The following is a 5,476-nucleotide window of genomic DNA, read 5'->3' on the forward strand; positions in this document are numbered from 1 at the left end:
GCCCCCACCCCGAGGAAACCCCCGGTGGAAACGAGCCCTTCCCCGCCTGGCTGCCCTGCCCTGCGCACGAATGCCGGCTACTCCGGTGGAAACGGGGCAGGCAGCCCGCAGGCTCTGCGCGCACTCCCAGGTGAGTGCCGGTGACTGCCCTGCAGGGTCTGGGAATGCTGGGCAGCCTCCGGGCTACACGGTTACTCGCTGCCCCTGCACATGCCCAGGTCTGCGCACAGCTGTCCGGTTTCACCCGGAAGGCAGGGAGAATATGGAATGACCCTCCAGTATGGATAGGATAGCATAGGATAGGATAGGATAGGATAGGATAGGATAGGATGGGATGGGATGGGATACGATAGGATGATGGGATAGGATAGGATAGGATAGGATAGGATAGGATAGGATAGGATAGGATAGGATAGGATGGGATGGGATAGGATAGGATAGGATAGGATAGGATAGGAAAGGAAGGCAGAAATTTCTGAGTAAGGAAGCTGACTGTACTTGTTATTTCTACTGGAAGTAGCTTGTATACTTTCTTTGTAAAGAAACGGGTCAATGCCAAAGAGGGACGTCACTCACCTGCATTCTTCCCCAGTGGAAAAGTCCCAGCACGGTCCTGTGTATTTGCTAACCACCCAGGCTAAAATTCTCAAGAGCTCCTGGTTTAAACACTCTCTGTAATGGTAAACAGATCACTTTGCAATTCAAATACCAAGAGAAACCATTTCCCGAAAGGATGATGAAAGTGTAGCTGCTGTTGCGATATTTTAATATCTTCTTACTGTTTAACATCTTTAACACTACCTAACTTTCAAAGCATTAGGAGTCCATAATTTGAAGGGTGTTTCCTAAGAAAGCTTTCCTTTTTTCCAGAAAGGGCTTGATTCTCTTTTCTGAATGTATTTTTCATATTACTAAGTAACACTAGACGAAGAGAAAATGGAATGAAACCCATCTCTACGGTTAGGTTTTAAAAAGATTGACTTTCTGGAGGATTTTCTACGAAGGAGTGGATCTAGCCTACTGCTTTCAACCTTTTCTGACCGTGGAACCCTAAACATTTTACAGCAGAGCTACTGACCCCTTTAGGATATTGCATACATGAATTGCTGTGAAACATACATACGCTTGTCTTTCTGAGTCATCTTTAGTGTTAAAGTGAAACCGAATTGTCTTGAACTTTCCAAGTGTTCAGTTCTTTCCAAACAGTTTCCTTTTTATCCAAGTAATGTTCCACTGTGAGTTTTGCAGTGACAAGGTAGCCAAACGAGTACTAGAGCTGACACCTTTAGCACAAACCCCAGAAACAGTCACAGGAATTGCTGCAACATTGCAGTAACCTGGAATTATTCCTCTGAAGTGCTAAACTGTTACTCAGTGCCAGTGTAGGAAGCATCAGACATTATTGTTTTGGTATATCTAGAACACCAATTTCTCCTTGAAAGCGGGACAAGAAAGTTTTAGTACATATGACATTTTGCTTGCCTCAAAATAAATATATTTATTTAATGGCTGGACAACACTTCTTTGAGATGTTTATGCTTTCTTTGAGGCCAAGAGGAATCTTGTCCTCTCCTAGCCTCCTTGGGCTTCCAGTTGTGTCACAAGTATGCTTTCCATCCAGTCATCTATAAGAAAATCAGCTACACTCCAAGCCAGAAAAACAGTAATTTAGTAATTAATAACCGGGGAAGCTACTTAATGGGTGACCTTTGAGTCTCGCCAACTCTTTGCCACCTGCCTAGGCCTTTTGATTTACAGTGAAGGTGTGTTTAACTGCTTGTAAGAGTCATATCTGTGTGTTGCTGCCACCGTATTTTTTGAGTTCTACTAAAGAAAACAGCTTTTATTCTGTCCACCAGAAAACTATGAATTAAAGCAGTGGCTAGTCTGATGGAAGATGGTGTAACATATCACATCTTTTGCCTGTGCTAGAAATGCACCTAGTCTGTTAGTCTGTAATGTGAAGAACTACGTCCTCAGTCGGTGAAAACTGCAAGAGACTTTAATTGGGCTGTGTAGCTGTCCTTATGAAGTTTAAAGTGAGATTCATTTCCCTTGAATTTTGTATCAAGAATTGCAGTAAATGCCCTAGAGTTAGATGAATCATGGGAGAGAATAAAGCACAATAACAAGAAAAACTGACGTATAAAAAAATCCCAACCCTGAACCTGAAGCCAAAATAAAATGAAACTTCAAAACCACGAGTATAACCTTCTTATAAGAAGCAAAATCTTTTTTTTTTGGTGCATTTCGGGTTTGTCATTGCTCACTGAGGAAGCTCTGTGACTAGCTCTTTGGTGAGAGGTTGTTCAACAGCAGCTCTCTGCAAGTAGGTAATTCTGAAGAGTTGTTACTGGTTAATATGGAGTAGACACATCACTCCTAGGACATATCTCCTCTTTGATTTTAGGGATATAACAAGTGGAGTACAGTTCCTGGGGCAAATATCATGAGTGTTCTGCACTAGTTCCTCAATATGTGTTCTCTCTTTTTGCTTCTTTAACAGAAAACTTAGTCATCTGAACAGCACTGGAAGTGGAATAAGATAAGATGCCTCCTGCACTGCACCGTGCCACTGAAAAAGTAAAATGGCAGTGAAATATCAGTCATCAAGATCCTCGCAACAAGACGGCTTATTATTTCACTGTTCTATCACGTGCTGCTGGCATGGAAAGCTTTGAAGAAAAAGATAGGGTCTTGACTGACAACTTTATTTCTCTGATGCAAGGAATAGTCGGCCACAAATGCAGAAGAGGAAAGGTTTCTGACTCCACCGGGAACAAGACAGAGCTTTCTTAGGGTCCAGTCCAGAACTGCAGGATGAGCTTCCCTGCAACTTTATTACAGCTTTGTTGCCTTCTGTGTCAGGCCCGTCTCTTTGGCTTTGCCTTTCTGGCATCAACATTCAATAATTATAAAAAAGAGAAAGATTTTCAGAGCAAACTACTTCAGCGTACGCAGTTCTTCCTCAAGTGTAAAAAAACCCAGACCTCCTTAACATGAATTAATTGATACAAATACATCATATACATACACTTCTAAACGGTGCTCAGATCTCACGTAAAATGTGTCACATAAAAACTAACTCAGAATAGTGCAAAACTCTCCCATTACAGCGCAGGAGTGGAGTACTTGTTAGCTCACAGAGTTGCTAAGCATCTCGTTCAAAACACTGGTTCTGCAGGCTCCTAAAAAATGCCATTCTTCCAAGGGTCAATGCTATGCAGGTTAGGAGAAAAGTCAGAGAAATACAACAAGCAGCCAACAACTCCTGTCTCTACGGTGCTTACAGCCCCCCGCAGCCAATATTACACCCTAGATTTAGCGACTGAAACCCCAGTCAAGGACCAAAATGCCCGTCCCACTTCCCCTTGCACTGCCTAACTACAGTTCAGACTGCCATTCTTTCTTAATCTCTTTACCAGCACCAGCTAGCAGCTGGACTATTTGCAGGAAGGTCAAGATGGATCCATGTGCAAATCTGAATGGAAGTTGGCAGGACTTCTCTCTCATCATGTGCGCAGTCCTCCTTCACACAGGACTGCTGCAAAGTCATTTGGCTGGATGTTGTGCCACCTTTACTATAAATACATAGAATAGCACGTTAGCATTTTTTGCAGAAGATGCTCTCTCTCAGGGTAGACCCATATCTGACTTCCAAATAAAAGACTTGAAGCTCAGGAAGGCAGATTAGTCATAAGGAGCCTTGTGAACTTGAATGCTCTGCATTTTTTTTCATCTATTCTGCCAAAACAAGTAACATTACCAGACTCTTGTACTCATTTCTAGTGCAGAGGGAGTCTTCGCTTTCATCAGCAGAAGAGGCACATAGAATTATTAGGGTCAGAATTACCTTCTGGGAAATGATTAGCTCTGTGCCCTGCACTGGTGCATGAAAGCTAGTTAGTCCTGCCAGAGAAAGTACCCACTACAGGCTCGCCTTTAATTGCATGATATTAAATCTATCCTTGGGAAATTCAAGCTCTTGACATAGCTGTAGATATAGAGTCATAATCCGCCAGGAAGCGTCCTATCAAATATGCTGTACTTTTAATAGAATGAGCTAGTGATAAGGTGTCAAAGTGATGGGCTACATCAGAAGTACCTCACCTGACATGGTCTGAGGGTCTGGCCTGATGGTTTCCGAAGAACTTTCTGTGTTTCCTTTTTACTGTAATCTAACAGAACATATTGGAATATGAAGGAGCCATAACTTGGAAGACAGTTTTTCCTGTGATGCAAACTAATGGTAATACTTTGTTACTTACTCAACTCAGCACACGAACAGCCCATTAAATGCAGTTCACTGATGGGCACGGCTTGTTCTTTTATTGCTGCAAATTCCAATGAATCGCGTCCCTCCAGATAAAAGAACTGCCATCTTTGGATCCCTGAGAGCCGACAGAAAGAGGTACCCATAGTGGGCCGCCTCTGATGTCTGTTGGCGTGGAGCCTGGGTGGGTTAGGCAGCTGTGCAGTATGTCATGTTTCATCCAATTGCTGCGATCCTCGAAGTGGTGTGGTTGCTACCTACCCGTTGTGTTGTCAGTGCGTTTGAGCTGAGAGCCAATCTAGTCACGCAACACTGGAAATGGCTGAATCGGTTCAAGTTTAAGAAATCAATAGTCTTTTGCATGAAACTTCTTCAGAAGCCAAGATGGATATTGATATCTCTCTGGAAAGGAAATGAATTCTCATCTTATAACTTTTCCAAAGATGGGCTAGGAGAATGCTAGTTTCTCCTGTGAATAAGGAGTCAATAGTGAGTTCAAAATATTTTTTCCAAAAGCAATGCACCAGAAAGTTCTAATATTAGAGAGAGGGTTGGAAAAAGGGAGCTCTGACCTGCCTCTGCCACTAATTTACTGTCGGGCACCAGGCAAGTTTTTGCCTTTTCTCTGTCTTAACCTAAAGTTAGGACAAAGTTTCTGGATTACCATGGGCTTGGAGTTTACATATTAATCAGTATCTCACGTGCTCAACCAAGATTCAGCCCAATTTGCATTCTCTACCTGTTTCAGTGAATAAAGTCTGTCTCCTTGCAGACAAATTTACTGTTAAATACTTGATCTGGACAACATGACTTACACTGCCCTACGTGCCATTATTGAGTAGCTCAACACAATCAACCATAGATGGCTAAATTTGACTCTGCTGTCTTAAGCTGAGGCCTCTGAAAAATTTGAAACACTGCGTAAGTGCAAGTATGGTGAACACATTGCCATTCATCTCTCTGCCATGGATTTCCTTTCTGTGGGGTGAGAATAATGAAACTAACACACTTACTTTAATGCACAGGGTAGTCTGAAGACTTTCCTAACTCCATTTTATTTATTAAAATATCCCTGAATCTAGAAGAGCACTATACAACTTCTGTTGTTTCTCTTTTAATCAATTACTATTTCTTGCAGTTGCTTTTATCCTCTAAAGTGGTCTATTCAATTCCCCCAGGATTCCCGACTGGGGAAATGCTATC

This window comes from Aptenodytes forsteri, unplaced genomic scaffold, assembly GCF_000699145.1.
Source record: "Aptenodytes forsteri isolate BGI_AS27 unplaced genomic scaffold, ASM69914v1 Scaffold752, whole genome shotgun sequence".
Lineage (NCBI taxonomy): Eukaryota > Metazoa > Chordata > Aves > Sphenisciformes > Spheniscidae > Aptenodytes > Aptenodytes forsteri.